The following is a 24,986-nucleotide window of genomic DNA, read 5'->3' on the forward strand; positions in this document are numbered from 1 at the left end:
TAAATATGACATCTATCTATTCCCATCCATCATTGATATATAATGTTTCACCCAGATTGCCAGTCAGTGAAGGTCACCAAGGAGACTAAAGATGCTGGAAGTCCCTATAGCAACGGAAGAAATGTTTACCCAGAAATCACAGAAACAGCGATGTTTTAGCTTAGAATTAAGAATTCTGAAAAAAAAAACGAGGGAGAGAATCTATCTTGCCAGTCAATGTGGAAGAACAGGGTTACAGGGGGTTAGAAGGATGTGCCTTGGTCTGAGATACTCTCTCCCCATTACTCTCCCCAAGTGGGCTAAGTTGGCAGGTTGTTAATGAGAATATTGGAGGGTGAAGAAGCTGGGACAGCTCAAATACTACTGGGAGTGATTGGCATTCCCTGAAGTTTGAACTGCCAGGTGCCACTTGAGAACTTTGCTTTTTCCCTCTTTTCACTAAAGAGTGTGATGTTTAAAATCTAAATTGTGGTCGCCTTAAATCAGAAGCTTCAGCACCAGTCTAGCCTAGAGTTCCAGCCTGGTTGGGTTCTTCCTGAAGTCCTCCTCCACGAGCCTGCTTTAATCAGGAACCCTCTAGCAAGCTGTTTGTGGAAGCTTTTTATAGGTCTGTAACAGAGGTGGTCCTTACACACTGCTTCAAGCTGATTGGTTGGCATCATTGAGTTCACAGTCGAACTTCTGAGAACAACACCTTCTTAAGGGCTAGCCAGGTGTGATTACGATCCAGTTAATTTTAAGTAGGCTAATCAGCAGTCAATCACTCTCACTTGATTCAATCAGTCTAGATTAATCTCCAGGTGGGTCTTTGAGTATCTCCTAAATCCTATTATTTCATCACAAGAGGTTACCTCAAAACCCCAGATCAACCATGGGCTGACAATTTGTAGGTCTCTACTTCCTGCCAATCTGAGGAAGAAGAAAGAAAGGAAAAGGGACAGGCAATCTATCCTTCCCGGGCTGCCAACAAAAAAGTAGTTGGTGTTCACACTTTAAAAAAAAAATTCACTTGATTGTAACCCTTCCACTTCTAATGCTATTCTAAGAGTTTGATATAAACTTAATTGAGTATAAACAGCTGGTTCCTCTGATCTTCTCTGGCTAAAGTATACCCTATAGAGTACTGAGCCAATATCCTGGCCACTTCCTGGAAAATATGTGTCCCTTTGGTTTGATGTAGCAAACCCTGGTTTGTTGTAGCAAACCCTGGTTTGTTCCTACTTCTCGACTTCTTCTGTAATAGTGGCAAGGGAGGGGGAGTGCCGGGTCACCTAAAAAAAGACATAGTTTCCGTGTCTTGCTCTTCCCTTCTTTCTTTGGTAGGTATGGCAAGTAGCTTCTTGTGAAGAGTGGGAGGACAGCACCCTTTTTCCCACCCTGGCAGCATATTGGCATCTAGAACAGGAATTCTGCTAGGTGAGTTGAACCTGGGCCTTGGGCCCCTGTCTACCTTTTCTGCTTTGTGTTATTTCCTGAGCATTGGTGAGCAGATAGTGATATTGAGATGGACAATTCTGGCTTTGGAGACATGTTCCAGAGGTCAAACCCCCTGAGTTCTCCCTTACTTGGAGTTGACTGGCTTTCTGTACCTCAGGGGATAACCACCAGCAGGAGAATGAGTCAAACTGCTGGTCTGGCTTGCTAGAAGATAGGTACCTGGAAAGAGTTCTTGGGGTGGTGCAGAACTGAGGTGAAATGTGAAATGTGAGATCGTCAGTCCCACAAATTGTTTCATATTCTACTGCTTAAGTTAGCCTCCTGGGAGAGCATAATAATACGTAGTTCTAAGTTATTGCTTCTTTGTTTAAGTTTTGTGGGGTTTCTGGCCAATTTAAATTTGTGAGTCCTTGATATTTAGTCCTTGGTGTTTCTCCTTTTGTGTGTAGAGGAAATAAATAGCTGTCATATTCTTGATTTATATTGTACATTGAGTCCCTTTCTACTCAAAACAGGGAGATCTTAGACATCGTCTAAAACTAAGTTGTAGAAATAGTATGGTTCAATCTGCATTCATAATTCACAGTTCTTTTTTCTGGATGTTGAGAACATTTTCTATCATGAGTTCTTTGAAATTGTTTTGGATCATTGCACTGCTGAGAAGAGCCAAGTCTGTCACAGTTGTTCATCACACAATGTTGCTGTAACTGTCTACAATGTTCTGGTTCTGTTCCTCTCAGTCAGCATCAGTTCATGTAAGTCCTTCCAGGTTTCTCTGAAGTCAGCCTGCTCATTGTTTCTTACAGCACAATAGTATTCCATTATATTCATATACCACAACTTGTTTAACTATTCCCCATTTGAAGGGCATTCCCTTGATTTCCAGTTCTTTGCCACCACAAAGAGAACTGGTTTTTCCCCACTTCTTTTTTGAGGTTTTTCCCTTGTGCTCTGATTCTTCTTTCACAATATAACTAATGCAGAAATATGTTTAATGTGATTGTACATATATAACCTATGTCAGATTGCTTTCCATCTTGGGGAGGAGGGAGGGAAGGGAGGGTGGGAGAAAAATTTGGAACTAAAAATCCTATGAAAACAAATATTAAAAACTGTCCTTACATATAACTGGAAAATAATAAAATACTTTTATTAAAAAAAATAAACCTAAGCTGTAAGTAATTTTCCCTGAGGTTCTAGGGTGGGGACATAAGGAACCCAAAAGTATAAGAAAATGAGCTCAGCCTAAAGGGAATTAGTGTTCCTGAGCTTTGGCTGAATTGTCATTGAAAAGCTAGAATATCTTTCTGACCCAGGATTATTTCCCTGGTGAAAAGAGGTAGAGGGGAGCAGGGTATTTTTAAAAATTAAATTGTATCCTTTTCATCTTATTCTTAGTTACTTTATGTTTATTTAATTTTATGGTCCGTGTGTGTTTTAGCATACTGATCCTAAGACTGGATTGTTAGATGGGCTAGATGATACATTGGATCTCATGCTGGACTTGAGTTTGAAATCTGTCTCAAACACCATCTAGCTGGTGACCCTGGGCAAGACAATTAATTTCTCTGTGCCTAGATTTCTTCATCTATTCTGTTCCCCAGTAAAATGGGGATAAATAATTGTACCCACCTCACAGGGTTGTTGAAAGGATCAAATAAGTAAACATGTAAAGCGTTTGGAAATCATAAAGCACTTTATAAATGCTAGCTATCGACACCCTCCTCCTCCTCCTCATCACTAGGCTTGCCTAAGCTAGGCCTGGCTGAGAATAGGGGGTACATAACATTTATACAGAAAAGTAAACACAAAATGTATAGAAATTATATACAAAGTAATTTCAGAGTGGAGAGAGCAGTAACAAGTGGGGAGATCAGGAAAGGCTTCATACAGTAGATTGCATTTAGGATCACAGTGGAAGGCACCTGAGAGGCCACTGAGTCTAGCTCCCCCATTTAAAAAATGATGAAACCAAGGCTTAGAAAGATAAGTGACTTGTGTCTGAGACAGTATTTGAACACAGGTCTTTCTGAGCCCAAGCCTAGCCCTCTACTATGCCATCTAGTTGTTTCCTTTCTTAGCCACATTTTATAGAATTATAGGATCAGAGATTTAGAGCAGGAAGTGACCTGGTCAAGGAGTTAAGCCTTGAAGGGAAACTAGGGATTTCAAGTCACAAATATAAGGAGGGAGAGCATTTCAAGCATCATAAATAAGGGTAGGGAGAAGGAAAAGGGAATAAAAATTTATGTTTAATAGCTTCTGCTACATGGTACATACTATGCTAAACACTTTACAGATATCATCAATATTATCTCATTTGATCTTCACAGCAACCCTGGGAGGCAGGTGCAATGATTATCCCTATTTTACAGATGAATAAACTGAGGCAGGCAGTGACTTGCCCAGGGTGACACTGAGGTAGTTTAAGTGACTTGCCCAGGGTGACACAGCAAGTAAGTGTCTGAGGCTGGATTTGAACTCTGATTTTTCCAGACTCCAGGCCCAGGACTCTATCCACTGGGCCACTCAGCTGCCTTAGACTACATTATACAAAGGTAAATAGACCGCAAAGGTATGGAGGCAGGAAATGGAATGTTATATATGAGAAGCATCACATGGGTACGTTCACTCGAACATTTAATATGTGGACAGGGATTCCACCTGTGATTTCACTGGTATAGGGAATACCTGGATGAAAAAAAAAATGTCTATCAGTGCAGGTCAGCACTTTCTGAGTAATTAATGTCTTAGAGAATTGGTTGGGGCAGTGGTGCTAAACTCAAATAGAAACTAAAGAGGGTCACACATTGACTTAGAAAACTACATATTGAAAAAAAAAAAGAAAACTACATATTGATTGTTTTGTACTGTATAACCTGTATCAGATTGCTTGCTGTCTTGGGGTAAGGGGAAGGAGAAAAATTTGGAAGTCAAAATCTTACAAAAAAAGAATGTTGAAAACTAACTTTACATGTAATTGGAGGGGGGGGGAAGGCTATTCAGTGGAAAAGAAGAGAAAACTACATATTAACATTATCTATGTTCTATTATATTTTTAAACTCTTTGTTTCTTTTATTTTTAAAATTTATTTTGGGTGGGACAATGAGGATTTGCCCAGGGTCACACAGCTAGGAAATGTCAAGTGTCTGAGGCCGAATTTGAACTCAGGTCCTCCTGAATCCAGGGCTGGTGCTTTATCCACTGTGCCACCTAGTTGCCCCCTATTTTTATTTTTAAAAGTATTTCCCAATTACATTTTTCTTTTCTTTTGTTTTTTTTTGTAGGGCAATGGGGGTTAAGTGACTTGCCCATGGGCACAGGGCCGGATTTGAACTCAGGTACTCCTGAATCCAGGGCTGGTGCTCCATCCACTGTGCCACCTAGCTGCCCCCCAATTACATTTTTTTAAATAAACATTTATTTTATTTTTTCCAGTTACATGTAAGGATAGTTTTCAACATTCATTTTCATAAGATCTAGAGTTCCAAATTTTTCTCCCTCCCTCCCTTTCCTCTCCCCTCCACAAGACAGCAACCAGGTTATATATGTATAATCCACAAGTGCTCTTTTCATCAATTCTTTCTATGGGGGTGGATAGTAAGCTTCCTCATTAGTCCCTTGGGATTGTCTTGGATCATTGCATTGCTGAGAGTACTTAAGTCATTCACAATTGCTCATTGAACAGTACTGCTATCACTATGCATAATGTCCTCCCAGCTCTGCTCACTTCACTATACATTAGTTCATGAGTCTTTCCAGGTTTTTCTGGGATCATCCTGTTTGTCATTTCCTATGGCACAAGACCATTCCACCACAATCATATACCACAGCTTCTTCTGTCATTCCTCATTTGATAGACATTCCCTTGATTCTCAATTCTTAGCCACCACAAAGAGTTGCTATAAATATTTTTTGTACAAATTTTCCCCCTTTTCTTTTTTTCATGATTACTGATTTTAACTGTTTCCCTTCTATCCTATTCCCTTCCCCATGATATTTATTCTATTATCAATCTTCTTTCATTCTGTCCCTCTTCAAAAGGGATTTGCTTCTGTCTGTCCCCCAATCTGCCCTTCTTTCTTTTGCCCCTCTCTCTTGATCCCCTTCCCTTTCTATTTTCCTGCAGGGTTAGAGAGATTACTCTACCCAATTGAGTGTGTATGTTATTCCCTCCTTGAGCCAATTCTAATGAGATTGAGGTCTTTGAGCCAATTCTGATGAGTGTTAGGCTCATTTACTGCCCAGATTAAATAGATTACTCCACCCAGTTGGGGTGTGTGTGTGTGTGTGTGTGTGTGTGTGTGTGTGTGTGTGTGTGTTTTAGTTCCTCCTTGAGGTAACTCTGATGAGTTTAAGGTCTTTGAGCCTTTTCTAATGAGTGTAAGATTCATTTACTGCCCTGTTCCTCCCCCATTTCTTCCCCCACTCCATAAGCCTTTTCCTGTTTCTTTCATGTAGGATTTCACCTCTGACCTTCCCCCTTCCCCAGTGCATTCCCCTCACTCCTCAGCTTAACCCTAAAGATGTCATCATGGGGCAGCTAGGTGACACAGTGGACCAAGCATCCACTCTGGACCCAGGGGGATCCCAGCCAAAACCCGGCCTCAGACACAAGACAGTCACCCACTGCATGACCCCAGGTATGTCCCCCAACTTCAATTTTTTATGGTTCTCTAGGGTTTTGTATTTGAAAGTCAGATTTGCCATTCATTTCAGGTCTTTTCATCACAAATATCTGAAAGTCCTCTTTTTCACTAAAGTCCCATTTTTTCCTCTGAAAGATCAGTTTTTCTGGGTAGGTGATTCTTGATTGTAATTCCAATTCTTTTGCCCTCTGGAATATCATATGCCATGCCCTATGGTCCTTTAATGTAGAAGCTGCTAGATCTTGTGCTATCCTGACTGGGGCTCCACAGTACTTGAATTCTTTCTTTTTGGCAGCTTGCGATATTTTCTCCTTGACCTGAGAGCTCTGTAATTTGGCTATAATATTCCTAGGAGTTTTCCTTTTGGGATCTCTTTCAGGAGATGATTGGTGGATTCTTTCAATTTCTATTTTACCTTCTGCTTCTGGAATTTCAGGGCAATTTTCCCTGAGAATATCTTGGAAAATGATGTCTAAGCTTTTTCCTTGATCATGGTTTTCAGGTAGACCAATAATTTTCAAATTATCTCTCCTGGACCTATTTTCCAGGTCAGCAGTTTTTCCAAGAAGATATTTCACATTGCCCTCTATTTTTTTATTCATTTGGATTTGCTTTATTTTGTCTTGGTTTCTCATAAAGTCACTGGCTTCTATTTGTTCAGTCCTAATTCTTAGGCAATTATTTTCATCAGAGAGCTTTTCCATTTGGCTTTTCAAGCTGTTGACTTTTTTCTCATGTTTTTCCTGCATCACCCTCATTTCTCTTTCCATTTTTTCCTCTACCTTTCTAACTTTATCTTCAAAGTCCTTTTCAAGCGCTTCTATGGCCTCAGACCAATTCATATTTTTCTTGGAAGCTTTAGATATAGGGGCCCTGATGTTGACATCTTCCTCTGAGGTTGTACCTTGATCTTCCTTGTCACTAAAGAAACTTTCTATGGTCCTCACCTTTCTCTGTCTGCTCATATTGCCTTTCTTTTACTTTGCTTTTAGCTCCTTAAAGTGGGGCACTGTTTCCAGGCTGCAGTATCCCAAGCTTCAGAAGTCCCAGGTGGTATGATTTAAGGAGGATCAGGTTCTTCACTGACCTGTCCATAGATGACCCCAGACCAACTTGCTAATCAACCAGCTTTGTGTGTTGTGGTTGTCAGCTCTTGATGAGCCTGTGCCTCTCCCCGACCTGGGCCACTGCTACTCAAGCCTACCTCCTGGTTCTCAGCAGGGGTGAAAAACCCAAGTTCTGCCTCAGCACCAGCATGGACCCCTCTAGTCTCCCCCCTGCCAAGGGCTCAGCCCTCTCACCAGACTGTGAGCTTAGTTCCAGACAACACTGGTGCTTCAGCTGATTCAGAGGCTCTGAGAGTCTTCTCTGGTGAGGCCTTCCTGGGACTGAATCTTTGTCCGGGTGACTGTGGGGTTGGGCTCCACTCCTGTATCAGCACAGCAGCTCCCTCCTTCTGACCTTCCAAGCTATTCTTGGTTAGAAGATGATTTCAACACATTCTTCTGTGGGTTTTGCTGCTCCAGGCATTGCCCTATGGCATTATTTGGATGTTTTTTGGAGCGATTGTGTCATGAGTTTGAGAGCTCACTGCCTTTCCTCTGCCATTCCCAATTACATTTTAATCTTATTCTGTATGTTGTGGGGCCACTTTTCCTTAAAAAAAAAAATGGAATGTTTCACAGAATTGTGTGGCCTCATTCAAATTTAACATCTTAATTTTAATATTGACACTGCCAAAAATCAGTTTAAAATAATTTTGTCTATAATCTGACTTAGATTCCTTAACTCTGCCCACAATTCCTATTTAAGTTCCATTTGGTTGGTTGCCCCCCCTTCCCCCCCCCCCCCCCCCCCCGCCCCGCCCCGCCCCCTTCACTCAGAGCTTCTCTTAAAAACTTAGGCCTGTAGCTTGTGATTAGGTCTCTATGAATGTAGATGAAAAGATTTCAGCTACTGTGCAAGACTCAAGCTAACAATACTTGATACAGGACAGTATTTATTTTACCCCTCAAATAATACAAAACATAAAAGGCTCCCTTGGACTCCATCAATATGCTAGTGATCTCTCCTTCCCTCTGGTGAATTCTGCCTTTCCACCAGAGATCTACATGTGTGATCTTTCAGACTCATAGAACCACCTTGTGGTTTAGATTCCTCAGAAAGGAAATACATTTGGGGATTGCTAAGGAGTTAACCCCCTCATTTTTGTTTTTGTTTTTTTGGTTGTTGTTGTTGAGTTTCCCCTCACAGCTCCTCCAGGGATCTATGCTATTAGGGAATGATACTGCTAGGGATCTATATTTTTAGCATTGTCCTAAGGCTTTAGGTCTCCCCCCAAAAGAATTTGGTACTTGGGTTTATTAGAGAGGCAACCCCCCTTCCTACTGGACCTGGACCATCTAAATAACTCACAGTAATAAAGGAGGTCTAGATTTGTTTCATGGCTCATTCTTTGTCGTTCCTCATCCTAAAATTGCTTTTCATTCTACAGAAGATTGGATCCATGCTCTCTTGAAGTGGAGAAAGTTAAGTCCAAGAGCTCTTTCTTACCACTGCCTTTGGTTGATGCCATCTCTGGGCAAAGAAGTTCTACCACTGCTTCTCCATGGCTAGGTCTAGGACCCCTGGGTTAGGAAACTCTTACCACTCCAGCGATGTTCTAGGCTGTTGCTGTTTTTCAGGCTGAGCATCTCCTACTACCTCCCCATGGGTTGGATTTCTGGGGTTGAAGGTGGTGGCCCCTAGTGGGGCTGTGCCAATGTGCAAATTTTATCCCTACTCTTTTTTTGGGGGGGGGCAATGGGGGTTAAATGACTTGCCCAGGGTCACACAGCTAGTAAGTGTCAAGTGTCTGAGGCCGGATTTGAACTCAGGTACTCCTGAATCCAGGGCCAGTCCTTTATCCACTGCGCCACCTAGCTGCCCCCCCCACTCTTATAATGCTATTTTTTTTTTAGTGAGGCAATTGGGGTTAAGTGACTTGCCCAGGGTCACACAGCTAGTAAGTGTTAAGTGTCTGAGGCCGAATTTGAACTCAGGTACTCCTGAATCCAGGGCCTGTGCTCTATCCACTGCGTCACCTAGCTTCCCCTACCCCTACTCTTATAGACTTGGACTCCAGGACTACAGATAGGTCCTTTACACCTATTAAGGTGACATAAAATCCCCCAAATGGAATCATCCTTTAGCCTTGTTAAATTGTTCAGGCTTGGGGCAGCTAGATGGCGCAGTGGATAGAGCACCGGCCCTGGAGTCAGGAGTACCTGAGTTCAAATCCAGCCTCAGACACTTAACACTTAACTAGCTGTGTGACCCTGGGCAAGTCACTTAACCCCAATTGCCTCACTAAAAATAATAATAATAATAATAAATTGTTCAGGCTTTCTTCTAATCTCCTTTTACATAGTCAGAAGCATAGCATGAGAAACTTAGAGACTTTGCTGAAATTTAAGCATATTTGAGATATAGTAAGAGTTCTTAACTTGTTTTGTATCCAGCACCCCTTTGGCAGTCTGCTGAAGCCTATGGATCTCTTCTCAGAGTAATGTTTTTAAATAAAATAAAATACATAAGATTACAAAGTAAACCAATTATATTAAAATAAAGATTTATTTTTTCTCATGTAAATTCATAGAACCCCTGAAATCTATCCATGGATCTTTGAGGGAAGGAGAATCTGTGGACCTAAGTTAAGATCTCTGAGATGGTCTACAACAGTTCTTTCTACTTGCCCTTTCAGAAAAGAAATGAGGCATGAAAATTCAAGTTTGACACAAGAACAAAATGAGACATTGGTATATTGAGGAATTAACAAAATTTAGCCATTGTTGGGAAAGGATATTTATGGATAATACAGTCTTTTTTTTTTTTTTTTTGCAGGGCAGTGAGGGTTAAGTGACTCGCCCAGGGTCCCACAGCTAGTAAGTGTCAAGTGTCTGGGATCAGATTTGAATTCAGGTCCTCCTGAATCCAGGGCTGGTGCTTTATCCACTGTGCCACCTAGCTGCCCTGGATAATACAGTCTTGATTCACTTAGGCATAGCTTCATTACACCTGTGTTGGTTATGCTGGTCTGCTAGTCATAAGCTTGAGAGAGAAGCGGGTGATTCTTCATAACTTGGTTGTTTTGCACTTAGGCTACTAGGGAGCTACTTCAGTAGCCCAAATGATAGTCCATAATCCACTTAAGCCTCAAGGAAGGTTTCCCTTTAAGGAAAAATTATTCTTGAGGGTTAGGGGTAGAACCTTAGGAAAACTAACTTAGTTTAATGGCAAGTCCCTAGCAAATATATTGCTTCTATCATACTGCCTTTTAGAGATTATAGTAAAAAATGTGTTCAAGCATTTTGCCAGTAAGTCAAGCCTATCTATACCTTGCAGAATCCATCGTCTTTATTTTAAAAATAATTGGGGCATTTGTCCCTTCTAGGCCGATAGTACCTCTTCCATTATCTAAAATCATTTGAAGCTGATAGCAACTTAACAATTATATCTGCTAGTTCTTTGAGTATGGGTAGGATAAAGTCCATCTAAGCCTGGTAACTTGAATTTGTTGAGGGCTAGATCTTGCTAGATCTTGGTTATCTCCAGGTTTATCTTAGGCTCCTGCTCCTGTTTGGACTGAGAAGGACAAGATAAAAATGAGAATCTTAAACTGTTGAATTCTTATTTTTCTTGGAAGAAAAAAACAAGCAAACAAAAACAATTGAACAGTTTAACATTCAGACTGTCATCCAATATTATCCTCTTCACCTCCAGGACACATGTCCCAGCCCTTCTTTGATTTGGCTGCTGTCTCCAAGAAGCTTAAAAAACATACTTGCTCAGATAAATACTCTAGAGAAGCATGAAAAGATCTCTGGTGCAGAGTGAAATAAGCAGAGCCAAGAAAACAGTAAGCACAGTCACTACAACAATGTAAATGGAAAGAAAAATGACACATCAAAAAAATCAAAAGTAAATGTAACAAAATTATAAAGGTCAAATGGGACTCACATGAAGAGATATGAAAAGACCCCTGACCTACCCCTTTGTGGAGGTGGCAGGTCCTCAGGTGTTCATATTACATATGTTTTCAAACTTTTTTCAATGTATTGATCAGTTGTGTTGACATTTTTTCCTTTTCCAAAAAATACCATTGTCATAAAGGATGACTCAGTGGGGTGGGAGGGATATATGGAATACTATAGTGATGTAAGAAACAGAAAATATCAATAAAAATTATTTTAAAACAGTAATAAAGGGGGAAGCTAGGTGGCGCAGTGGATAAAGCACTAGTCCTGGATTCAGGAGGACCTGAGTTCAAATCCAGCCTCAGACACTTGACACTTACTAGCTGTGTGACCCTGGGCAAGTCACTTAACCCCCATGGCCCTGCAAAAAACAAACAAACAAACAAAAAAACCCCCAAAAAACAGTAATAAAAAACTCACAAACCTTTTTGTTTGTGTTCCTTCACATTTTTTACCTGTCTCTCCTTGTTCTAGCCTTTGGTGTTCCTGGCAAGTCTTACAGGACTGTATTGCTCCTTTGTAGTATTCCTGGGGGAGGGGGAGGAGGGGGAGGAGAGGGGGAAGAGAGAGAGAGAAAGTGACTGAGACTGAGACTGAAGTTTTTATATAGGTTTAAGGTTAAATTTAGGGCTGTTTGTCCAGAGGTTTCCCTTTGTCCTTTCCACATAGTGCGGTTCACTCATAAATAACACACACTTCATTAAAATGCAGTGAAAACTAACTTAATCATTATCTGGAGAGAAAACTCATTGTAAAATTGTAGACAGCCAATGAAATTTAAGGGTAAATTGCCAGTTCTCTGGACACTGACAAGGCAGGGAGAGGGTGGAAGTGTAGAGGAGGATAAATTCACACCTTCCTGTTGTAGTGACAAATTCTGGGCTGGTCAGTCCTGGTCAGTGAGTTAGATCCCCATACAACTGTTCATGACTGTAGTCAGTTTACACGATAAGAATGCCTTTCCCTTGCAGTCTAGCTCTGCATTCCCTTGGGCTCCAAAGGCACCCGGAATGCCTTCAACTTTCATTCCCACTTCCAGGTGGGGGAAAATTAAAAACCTTATACTTTCTATCACCCCTCTTTCCGATAAGAGGGCTGCATATCTTTCAGAATTTGAGTTTGTTGGCAAATCCCCTGTATATATGCATAACTGTCTAAAGACAGCTCCCTTCCCCAACCCTCATGGGAATAAGTTCTGCTTGTGTATTCAGGATTTTATTCTTGTAAGCATCCCATCTCTCTTTTCCCCTTCAAATTATTAGGTAATTGGATCCTAATTCTTCTTCTATATCATGGAATTCTCCAATGGAGTTTATCTGTTGTTTCCACTTCAGCTACTAGTTCCTTTTTGTTGCACTGAATCAGGGCAAAAATAACAGTTCTCTTTGTCATTGCCTTCACCTTTTGAAGACTGAAATGATCATTAAGGCAAATTATCAGTCTCTCTGCTTTTGGGGAGAAGGGAGAAGGGGGGGGGGGAGAGAGAGAGAGAGAGAGAGAGAGAGAGAGAGAGAGAGAGAGAGAGAGAGAGAGAGAGAGAAAACAAGAACACCAGTAGATGTCCAAGTGATTGAAGTTCCTCCTTACTGAAATATCATACTTTCATTACAGTTTGACATTTTCCCTAAGCTTCTTATCCAATTTCTCTTTCTTCTGTTCAGGTGGTCTTTAGTTTACCTCAAACAATGGTATTACATCTGTTTCTACCTCCACTGATTTTCATACATTTGCTATCCACTGTGTTTCTCCCCCTTGGTTTCTGGAATTTCCTTAAATAAGTTTTAGTATACAAGAGTCATAATATATACAACAGAGCTATAATTAAGCTGGGGTTTTGTCCTAGGGTACCGGAATTTAGGGGGTGCTGGTGGCACTTGAACTTCAACAGGTAGAAACAGCTGAGCTTATCCTAATAAGAATAATTAACAGGAAGTTATGCTTTTGTGGTGGGAAAGAACTAGAATGACTAAACAAACTGTGGTATATCAATGTAACCTGATATTACTGTGCAATTAAAATGATGGCTAGAAGGAATTCAGAGAAACATGGGAAGACTTATATGAATTGAGGCAGAGGGAGAAAGTAAGCAGTCAGGGAAACAATATACACAAAAACCATAATAATGTAAATAAAAAGGACACTAAAAGGAAGCTAAACTCTAACTATAATGATCAATCTTGGTTCTGGAGAACAGGTAAAGAAACATACTTTGCTTCTCTTGGCAGAGAGGTAAAAGACCAGGACAGAATATTGCATGTACTTTCAGAGCCCATTTGTTGTGTTGGCTGGTTTTGTTTATTCCTAATTGTGGTAAGCCACAAAAATTTTCCCTTGTATTTTTGTAAAGGTGCCACAGGAATGAAATGGGGGTAGATCAACTCATAATGAACCAGGTTAGACTGTAGGGAAGGATCACTAATTTTCTACACTCTGTGGGGCAATCCAGGAAATGAATTGCTTTTTGGCAGATCAGCATGCCAAGGCACCATGCCAAGCAGCTGTGCCAGAGAGGCAGTGTAGTGTGCCATCTTTGTGGGGAGATTTGGCATGGAAGTCACTCTGCCTATGGCATAAATGTAGGGGAACCCACCTCACTCTTGGGCATCTGGAATCTAGAACCAGCAGAATCTGAGCTGCTAGAGAGGATATGGCTACCAGGATGCATGGAAAATAGCTCTTAAGATACAGCATGGATGATGAGCTTGCTGCACGAGTCTGTAGAAATCTGGCCCATGGAAGTAACATAGAGTAATGATAAAGATCTCTGATGGAACCTCTGGTGATCTTTGACCTCCAGAGTTCATGTGGCAAATAGGAAGTTATGGTAAAATGATTCCTTTCCTCCCAATTATGAATATAAATAGGGAAGAAATGTCTGATATTTCTTTTCTACAGAAAAAAGTCTTGGGGAAGTAAAGGTATTAACAGTATTGGGAATTCAGACCTTCATAGGAGATGCTTTAAACTTTACAGCTTTTTTAAAAAAAATTAAATTTCACACAGTAACTGTGTTCATGTCTAAAATGGTATACATTTTATTTTTGGTCACATGAAGCTGTTAGTTATAATTCTAGTTTGCCCTACCTCCTCATTTTATCTATTCTGTTTCTTTTGAAATAAGGAAGAGTCAAATGGAGGATTTGGGGAAGACGGTGGAATAAGGTAGAAAATTACTTGGCTCTCCCAAATTCCCCCATAAATAATTTAAAATAATTCCTCAAAGTGAACTCTAGAGGAATATAAATAATTAAAAGTCAGGGTAGGGGCAGCTAGGTGGCGCAGTGGATAGAGCACTGGCCCTGGAGTCAGGAGGACCTGAGTTCAAATCCAGCCTTAGACACTTAACACTTACTAGCTGTGTGACCCTGGGCAAGTCACTTAACCCCAATTGCCCCGGAAAAAAAAATAAATAAAGTCAGGGTAAAGCAGTTGTCCAGCCTAAGACAACTTGAGAAGACATTAGAGAAGACCTGGCTATCAGTGGTAGTAGTCTGGCCTGATTGAAGTGCGTTTACCAACAGGGCAGATAACAAATCATCAAATAAGAAAGTCATGGGGGCAGCTGCATAGGTAGCAGGCTCAGCTTCAGGAACTTTCACCCCACAGATATTGTGAGGGTCAGAATGCTGATGAGGAAGATTGCAGCACCCTGTGCTGACCCAGGTGCACTGACCAGACTTTTCCCTGGCTGTGGTTGTAGGTGAGGAGTAGGGGAACACATACTGTTGATGAGTGTGGTAGCAGAAGGCTAGAGATCCTGTTGGCTTTGAGCACTCACAGGAATCAGAGTTCCTGGTTTGGGTTCCAGGGTAGAGGGATAAGCTGAAGTTTTATAGCCAAGGGAGGGACCAGAGGGAGTAAGAAAATTTGCAGTAACAGCATTGCTGGGGGTGGGGCCCTGGTTGTGGCTCAGGGTAGAGAAGAGTACTTGGGGTCAAGCCCCCAGAGAGAGCTCAAAAAGCAACAGCATGAAAAACCTGAAGCTTGAGATGTTTTCTCCCACACCTTAGGCTTAGAGCCTAACTCTAACATAAAGTTAAAAGCCAGGAAAGAAGTCACTAAAATGGGTAAGCAGAAGAGAAAGAACCTGACCATAGATAGCTACTGTGGTAATAAAGAAGACAGTGAAGTCAAAACAGCTACTTCTACTCCAAAGAAAAATATGAAATGGTCATAGGCACAAAAAGAGTTCTTGGAAAAGCTTAGAAAGGACTTCAGAAATCAAATAGGGGGCAGCTATATGGCATAGTGGTTAAAGCACCGGCCCTGGATTCAGGAGTATCTGAGTTCAAATCCAGCCTAAGACACTTGACACTTACTAACTGTGTGACTCTGGGCAAGTCACTTAACCCCCATTGCCTGCAAAAACAAAACAAAACAAAAAAATCAAATAGAAATTGAGGATAAATTAGGGGAAAAATATGAGTACTGCAAGAAAGTCAAGAAAATTATGAAAAGAAAGTCAACAAATTGGAAAAAGATATCCAAAAACTAAAGGAAGAAAATAATTCCTTAAAAGTTAGAATTGGGCAAGGGGAAGCTAATGCCTTCATAAGACATTAAGAAATAATAAAACAAAATCAAAAGAATGAAAAAAAGAGAAGAGAATTTGAAACATCTCATTAGAAAAATAACTGACTTGATTGAAGAGAGACAATCTGAGAATTCCTGTTCTATTAAAAGTTATGATAAAAAAAGAGTCTAGATACTTAAAAAAATTATTAAGGGAAATTGCCCTAACAGTTTTAGAACTAGAAGGTAGGGGGCAGCTAGGTGGCGCAGTGGATAGAGCACCAGCCCTGGAGTCAGGAGTACCTGAGTTCAAATCCGCCCTCAGACACTTAACACTTACTAGCTGTGTGACCCTGGGCAAGTTGCTTAACCTCAATTGCCTCACTTAAAAAAAAAAAAAGAACTAGAAGGTAAAATAGAAATGGAAAAATTCTACCCATCACCACCTGGAAGAAATCTCAAGATGAAAACTCACAGGAACATTATTGTTCAGTTTTGAAGTTCACAGGTCAAGGAGAAAACACTACAAGCAAATAGAAAAAACACAATTTAAATACTGTGGAGGTACAGTCAGGATAACACAAACAGCTTCTACATTAAAAGACTGAAAGGGAAAGGACAAAGACACCTTAGAAGGTCAGCAGGAAAGGTCTGTTGTACTAGGGTGAGAGTGAAGCACAGCCCAGCTCAGGCCATGCCAGAGCAGACTTAAACCCAGCACAGACCGAGCCCCAGCAAACCAGGCCTTGGGAGCCTCTGAATCAGCTGTGGCAGCAGCTACTTCTGGAACTTAGTCCATGGACAGTGAGGGGGTTGAGTGGTTGGCCAGGAGGAGATTACAGGATTCTCTTTGCTGGTGCTGGGGCAGGATTTTGTTGTTTTGCCGTGCTCAGATCTGTGTCACAGTCGTGGGTGGCAGTCCCAGGTTGGGGAGAAGCACAAGCACACTAGAGCTTGCAGCCACGGTGGAGCAGGTCTCTGTTTCAGGGCAGAGAAGCCGTCCTGTGGTTGCTTGCAGACCAGAGCGCAGGCCATTAGAGTGGTAAACATATGTTTCCTTAAATCATACCACCTTGGAAGAACTAAGGACTTGCAAATTCCTAGAAGTATCCCAGAGAACAGCTGTTCAAACCCCCTGAAGCTTGGGACAGTGTGCCCTCCACCCTGGAAATAGTGTCCCACTTTAACAAAGAGTTAAAAGTCAAGAAATAGGGTGTGAAAATGAGCAAGCAGAAAAAAATGTTGACTCTAGAAAGTTCCTATGGTGGCAAGGAAGATCAAAATACACCCTCAGAAAAAGATAACAAAGTCAAAGCTCCTACATCCAAAGCTTCCAAGAAAAATATGAATTGGTCTCAGGCTATAGAAGGGCTCAAAAAGGACTTTGAAAATAAAGTAAGAGAGGTGGAGGAAAAAAATAGAAAGAGAAATGAGAGTGATGCAAGAAAATCATGAACAAAAAGTCAACAGCTTGAAAAGCCAAATTGGCCAAATGGAAAAGAAGGTACAAAAGCTCTCTGAAGAAAATAATTCCTTAAAAATTAGGATTGAACAAATGGAAGCTAATGACTTTATGAGAAATTAAGAAACAATAAAGCAAAACCAAAAGAATGAAAAAATAGAAGTCATTGTGAAATATCTCACTGGAAAAACAACTGACCTGGAAGATAGATCCAGGAGTGATAATTTGAAAATTATTGGACTACCTGAAAGCCATGATCAAAAGAAGAGCTGAGACATCATCTTACAAGAAATGGTCAGGGAAAATTGCCCTGATATTCTAGAAGCAGAAGGTAAAATAGAAATAGAATCCATTGATCACCTCCTGAAAGAGATCCCACAATGAAAACTTCCAGGAGTATTATATCCAAATTCTAGAGCTCCCAGGTCAAGGAGAAAATATTGCAAGTAGCCAGAAAGAAACAATTCAACTATTGTGGAACCACAGTCAGGATAACACAAGGCCTAGCAGCTTCTACATTAAAGGATCAGAGGGCTTGGAATATGATATTCCAGATGGCAAAGGAACTAGTATTACAATCAAGAATCACCTACCCAGCAAAACTGAGTGTAATCCTTCAGGGGAAAAATGGGAATTCGGTGAAAGAGAGGACCTTCAGGTATTCATGATGGAAAGACCTGACTTAAATGGCAAATTTGACTTTCAAATACGAGAACCTATAGAAGCATAAAAAGGTAAACAGGAAAAAGAAATCATAAGGGATATTAAAAGGTTAAACTGTTTACATTCCTACATGGGAAGATGATACTTGTAACTCATAAGAACTTTCTCATTATTAGGGCAGCTGGATGAAGTATATTTAGACAGAGGGCACAGGTGTGAGTTAAATATGTAGGGATGATATCTTTAAAAAAAATAAAAGAATGGGGCAGCTAGATGGCGCAGTGGATAGAGCACCAGCCCTGGATTCAGGAGTACCTGAGTTCAAATCCGGCCTCAGACACTTGACACTTACTAGCTGTGTGACCCTGGGCAAGTCACTTAACCCCCATTGCCTTACTAAAAAAATAAAAAAAAAAAGAATGAGAGGAATGTACTGGGAGAAAGGGAAAAGGAGAGGTGGAATAGGGTAAAGTATCTCACATAAAAGAAGCAAGAAAAAGCTTATCGAGTAGAGGAGAAGATGGGGGAGGTGGGAGTGAGTGAGCCTTACTCTCATCAGAATTGGATCAAAGAGGGAATAACATACACACTCAATTGGGTATAGATAGTAATCTATCTTACCCTGCAAGAAGTTGGAGGGGAAGGGGATAAGGGGAGGTGGTGAAAGAAGGGAGGGCAGATTGTGGGAGGAGACAGTGAGAAGCAAAACACTTTTGAAGAGGGATAGGGTGAAAGAAGATAGAAAATAGAGTAAATGTCATGGGGAGGGAATAGGACTGAGGAAAATACAGTTAGCAATAGTAACTGTGGAAAAAATTTGAAGCAAGTTTGTCTGACAGGCCTCAGTTCTCAAACACATAGAGAACTGAGTCAAATTTGTTAAAATAAAAGCCATTCCCCAACTGATAGATGATCAAAAGATATGAAGTTTTCAGATGAAATAATCAAAGCTACCTATAGCCATATGAAAAAATGCTCTAACTCCCTATTGATTGGAGAGATGCAGGTCAAAACAATTCTGGGGTACTACCTCATACTTATTGGATTGGATAATAGCATAGCTGAGGAAAATGACAAATGTTGTAGGGGATATGGGGAAAATGAGACATTAATACACTCTTGGTAAAGTTGTAAACTGATTCAAACATTCTATAGAGCAATTTGGAATTATGGGCAAAGGGCTATTAAATCATGAATACTCTTTGACCTAGAAATACAACTACTAAGTTGGTATCCAAAAAGAGATTAAAAAAACCTCAAAAAGTTGAATTTGAAATTGGGGAATGGCTGAAGAAATTGTGGGATGAAAATATGATGGAGCACTATTGTGCTGTAGGAAATGATGAGCAGGATGCTATCAGAAAAACCTAGAAAGACTTACATGAGCTGATGCAAAGTGAAATGTACTGTATACAAAATAACAGCAATATTGTGGGATGATCTGCTGTGAATGACTTAGTTATTTTCAGCAATGCAGTGATCCAAGACAACTCTGAAGGACTTATGAAAAATACAGTCCATCTCCAGAGAAAGAACTGATGGTATCTGAATACTGATTGAAGCATAATTTTTTTTAGTTCCTTCTTCTGCAGTTTTTTGTCTGTTTTCTTTCACAACCTGACTAATGTGGAAATGTTTTGCATGACTACACATACATAACTTATATTGAATTGCTTGAGTTCTTAAGGGGGGGGGGTAGGGAGGGAGGGAAGAAGAGAATTTGGAACACAAAGTTTTAAAAATAGATGTTAAAATTTGTTTTTACATGTAACTTGGGGAAAAAAATAAAATTCTAAATGTTCTATAAAAAATTTAAAAATAAAAAGATATGCACAAAATAAAAAAACAAACAAAAAAAAGACTGAGAGGCTGTGGAACATGCTATTCTGAAGAGCAAAGGATCTGGGTTTGCAACCAAGAGCACATTATCTGGCAAAGCTGAGTGTATATGCACCAAATGCTATAGCATCCACATTTTTAAAGGAAAAGATAAATAAATTACAGTTGGAAATATATAGCAAAACTATAATAGTGAGGGATTTTAACCTTCTCCTTTCAGAACTAGATAAGTCTAACTAAAAAAATAAGAAAGAAGTCAAGGAGATGAATAAAATCTTAGATAAGCTGGATATGATAGATATCTGGAGAGAATTGAATAGGAATAGAAAAGAATACACCTTTTTCTCAGTGGTACATGGAAATTGACTATATGTTAGCGCATAAAAACTTTACAGTTAAATGAAGAAAACCAGAAATATTAAATACATATTTTCAGATCATAATTCAATAAAAGTTATGTTCAATAAGAGACCATGGGAACACAGATTAAAAATTAATTGGAGGGGGCAGCTAGGTGGCAAAGTGGATAAAGCACCGGCCCTGGTTCAGGAGTACCTGAGTTCAAATCCGGCCTCAGACACTTGACACTTACTAGCTGTGTGACCCTGGGCAAGTCACTTAACCCCCATTGCCCCACGCAAAAAAAAAAAAATTAATTGGAGACTAAATAACCTAATCTTAAAGAATGAATGGGTTAAAGAACAAGTGATAGGAACAATAAATAATTTTATTAAAGAGAATGATAATAATGAGATGACATGCCAAAACCTATGGAATGCAGCAAAAGCACTAACCAAAGGGAAATTTGTATTTTTAAATGCTTACATCAGCAAAATAGAGAAAGAGCAGACCAACAAATTGGGTGTACAGTTAAAGAAAAAAAACTATAAAAACAAATTACAATTTTTTGACAAATCACAGTTTTCTAATTAAACACCAAATTGGAAATACTAAAAATTAAAGGTGAGATTAATTAAATTGAATGTTAGCAAACCATTGAATTAATAAATAAAACTAGAAGCTAGTTTTATGAAAAAATAAAATATATAAATCATTAGTTAATATGACTTTAAAAAGAGAAAAACCCCAAATTACTAGTATAAAAAATGAAAAGGGTGAATATGTCACTATTGAAGATGAAATCAGAGAAATTATTAGGAATTATTTTGCCCAATTATGTGCCAAGAAACTTAACAATTTAAGTGAAATGGAATACTTACAAAAATATAAGCTGCCTATATTAACAGAAAAGGAAATAGAATATCTAAATGAAACCTATTTTGGGAAAAGAAATAGGCCATAAATGAGCTTTCTATTTAAAAAAGCATCATGACTAAATTAATTTACAAGTGATTTTACAAAAAATTTAAAGATCAACTAATTCTAATACAAGATAAGTTATTTGGAATAATAGGCAAAGAAGGAATCCTACCAAATTCTTTTTGTGCAACAAATATGGTGCTGATACCTAAACCAGGAAGAGCAAAAACAGAGAAAGAAAATTATAGACCAATTTCACTAATGAATATAGAAGCAAAAATCCTAAATAACATACTAGCTAGGAGACTATAACAATATAACCAAGTAGGATTTATACCAGGAATGCAAGGATGGTTTAGTGTAAGGAAAACTATCAGCACAATTGATTATATCAATAACAAAAGTAACAAAAATCATATGATCATATCAATAGAGGCAGAAAAAGCTTTTGACAAAATGCACTCATTCCTATTAAAAACACTTGAAAGCATAGATATAAATGGATTTTTCCTTAAAATGATAAGAAGCATCTACCCAAAACCATCAACAAGCATTATTTATAATGGATATAAGCTATAAGCCTTCCCAATAACATCAAAATTGAAACAAGAATGCCCATTGTCATCAATATTATTCTACATTGTATTAGAAATGCTAGCAATAGCAATAAGAGAAGAAAAAAAATCGAAGGAATCAGAATGGGTAATTCAGTTATAAAACTATCTCTTTTTGCAGAAAATATGACGATATACTTGGAAAATCCTAGAGATTCAATAAAAAGCTAGTTGAAACAATAATTTTAGCAAAGTAGTAGGACATAAAATAAACTCACATAAATGATCAGCTTTTCTATATATCAACAATCAAACCCTGCAAGAAGAAATAATAAGAGATACCCCATTTAAAATAACCATTGACAGCATAAAATACCTGGGAGTATGCCTAATAAGACAAACCCAGGAACTACATGAACATAATTATAAAACACCTTTTATACAAATAAAGTCAGATTTAAATAATTAGAGAAATATTAATTATTTATGGGTGGTCAGAGTCAATATAATAAAGATGAAAATTTTACCCAAACTAATCTACTTATTCAATGGCATCCCAATTAAATTACCACTACTATCCATCTCCAGAGAAAGAACTGATTAATAGAATTATGCATAGTATGGTTTTAGTGTAGGTGTTGAGTAAATGTTTGCTGAGTTTTATTACCCATAATTTTATTACCCGTACTCTGAACATTGGTATATAGATATGATGGGCATTATTGCTCACTCACTATTTGGATGTTGTCTCCTGTGCATTACTTTGTCCTCTCTTCTGCTTGTCCCTGATACTTTCTGTTGGTACCAGGCTTATCAAATCTTGATGAGAAATTTTCTCCTTCACTCTCCATTTCCAGTTCCAGTTGATTAGAATTCCAAGACCCTAGGTAAAAAAAATTTTTAATTGGCTTTTGCAAAATGCACTCCATTCCTTGCTAAGAGGCCATCATATCTATATTTAAAGCCATGGGTTAGTAATCCAAATCTCATTCTCAGATACCATCTCCTTAATCAGCTCTTTACCTCCCAAATCTGCCTTGCTTTTCTAAATCTCCTATCTTTAGTCAGTAATAGTAATGAAAATACTTCCTATGTCACTAAAATTGTGTGTGTGAGGGGCAGCTAGGTGGCACAGTGAATAAAGCACTGGCCCTGGATTCAGGAGGACCTGAGTTCAAATTCAGCCTCAGACACTTGACATGTACTAGCTGTGTGACCCTGGGCAAGTTACTTAACCCTCATTGCCCTGCCCCCCCCCCAAACCCCCCCAAAATGAAACAAAAACAAATGAAATAATTGTGTGTGTGTAGGTACGATTTCATATAGTTCTTAGCAATGCTTTTTAAGAGTCCTTTTGATGCTTTCCTTTCTCCCCACGTGAATCACAAGCTATACTTAGTAGACATTATTTCTGTCAATTTTGGGGGAGGCTCTCTGTCATGTCTCAGATTATTGCCCTGGGAAGACAATAGGTTTCGTCCAGTTTTTACTCTGAAGTTAAATTGCCAGGAAATATTCAGGACAACTGGTAAGGTGTGCAGGTTGATATATATATATATATATATACACACATATATACATATACATACATATATATATATATATATATATATATATATATATATATGTTTTTTTTTCCTTAGGGTTTAGTGAGAAATGGTAAAAACAGAATATTTGGGATTTTTGTTTGTGGGTTTTTAAAGAGCCCTGAACTGGAAGCCAGGAAAGCTCAGGTCTGGTCTTGACTCTGCCACTTCCTAGCTGTGTGACCTTCAGCAAGTCCTTGAGCTTCTCTGGGCTTCAGTTTCCTTATCTGTAAAATGAAGAACTTAATTGAAATAATCTCCAAGGTCTCCTTCAGTTCTAAATGCTATTATTCCAGCTCATCATTTCTTGAGATCATAGACTCGTTGCTTCCCATGAGTTTTCTAATTTTCCCTATTTCTATCATGGGTACCATCATCCCTCTAGTCACCCAGTTTCACAACTTCTGAATCATCCTTGACTTTTTTACTCTCCCTCACTCCCCATATCCCATTAGTTGCTAAATCTTACTGATTCAGTCACCACATCATTTCTCCCATCTGTCTGTCTCTGTCTCTCTATTCAACCCCTGCCCTAGTTCTGGCTCTTATCACCTCTTTCCTGGACTACTCCACTTGCCTCTTAGTCTTCCAGGTTTCTGTTTATTTTCTAATCTTTATATCCCATGGTTGCCAAAATAACCTTCCTAAAGCACAGGTCTGACTATGACTCTCCTCTCTATCTCCCAGGGTTGTTGTGAGGATCAAACGAGATATTTGTAGAGCACTTTTATAGTACCTGGCACATACTGGGCATTTAATAAATGCTTATTCCTTTCCCCCCTTTCCCCTTGCTAAAGAAACTTGAGTGATTTCCTACTGCCTCTAAGATATAATATATACTCCTCTGTGCTTCATAATCTGCCTCTAGTCAGTCTTTCCAGACATTTCCCTATGATAACTCTCTCTTCCCCCCATACTAGCCTGTTAACTGTTCCTTGAACTCAATATTCTATCTCCCATCTCCTCATCCTTACATAGGCTGTACCTCATACATTGAATGTTCTCCTCTATCACTTCTACCTTTTTAAGGTTCAGCTCAGGTGCCACTAAGAGGCAACTAGTGGTGCAGTGGACAGGGTGCTAGGCCTGGAGTCAGGAAGACCTCAGTTCAAATGTGATCTCAGATGCTTACTAGCTGTGTGATCCTGGGCAAGTCATTTAACCTCTATTTGCCTCATTTTCCTCAACTTTAAAGAGGGGAAAATAATAGTAACCTACTTTGTAGGGTTGTTTATTTCTTTCCCTCCCTTTTCCCACTTCTTTTTATACAAGACCTTTTCTGATCTCTCCAGTAGTTAGTTTATATGTTGTATCCCTTCAGTAGAATGTAAGGTCCTTGAGGGCAGGGACTGTTTTATTCTGGTTTTGTATTCCTAGGGCTTGACAAAGAGTAGGTTTTTAACAAATCTTTGTTGAATTGAGAAACTTACCATTGGGTTTCTAAAGCTGCACTAGAACTCAGCTTCATTCCCCAACTCCAAACTCAGGGCACTGGGTTTGTTTTTCTTTACATTATGAGAGTGTGTAGTAGGTCAGTTGGATAGAACGGTGTATTGAGCTGTCTTCTCTGAAGCCCATGTCTGGGGGTCTAACTGGACTGCTTCATGAGAAATCACAGCAAGACAAAACAGACACCAAACTGGGGAAAAAATTAAACTGACAGAGTACTTGATAATTCCAAAGAGTCACACAGAATTCGTCTAATACAGCAGCTGTCAGGACATAGACATAGTTCAGTGCTGTGATTAAAGTGACCTTCCCTGTTAGCTGCTTTTTTTTGGTTGGAGATGTAGTGGATGGCTATAGCCCTTTCATCATTTGGTGGTATAATGGGTAGCTGAAGCTATTTTTCTCCTAAGGGCCGGTTATTTCTTCAGCTTCCCCCCAAACTTCATCTTCAGCAGGCAGGAGCCACAAATTATGTGACATAGATGACTTTTCATCTTTCTGGGGAATTATAGACTGCACACATAAGACAATTCACGTACCTCTGCATAATGAGGTGAGT

At 39.4% G+C, this 24,986-nt stretch overlaps 1 long non-coding RNA gene across 1 annotated transcript in view; it reads left to right on the forward strand.

The window, feature by feature from the left end:
* The window catches only part of LOC122738442, a 41,316-nt gene that overhangs the window by 15,948 nt on the left and 382 nt on the right, over positions 1-24,986 (forward strand). Inside the window, exon 4 of the long non-coding RNA XR_006354643.1 lies at positions 1,324-1,416. This is a non-coding gene — a long non-coding RNA (uncharacterized LOC122738442). The remainder of the gene's footprint in view (positions 1-1,323; positions 1,417-24,986) is intronic.

Source organism: Dromiciops gliroides, chromosome 2, assembly GCF_019393635.1.
Source record: "Dromiciops gliroides isolate mDroGli1 chromosome 2, mDroGli1.pri, whole genome shotgun sequence".
NCBI classification, from domain to species: Eukaryota; Metazoa; Chordata; class Mammalia; order Microbiotheria; family Microbiotheriidae; genus Dromiciops; species Dromiciops gliroides.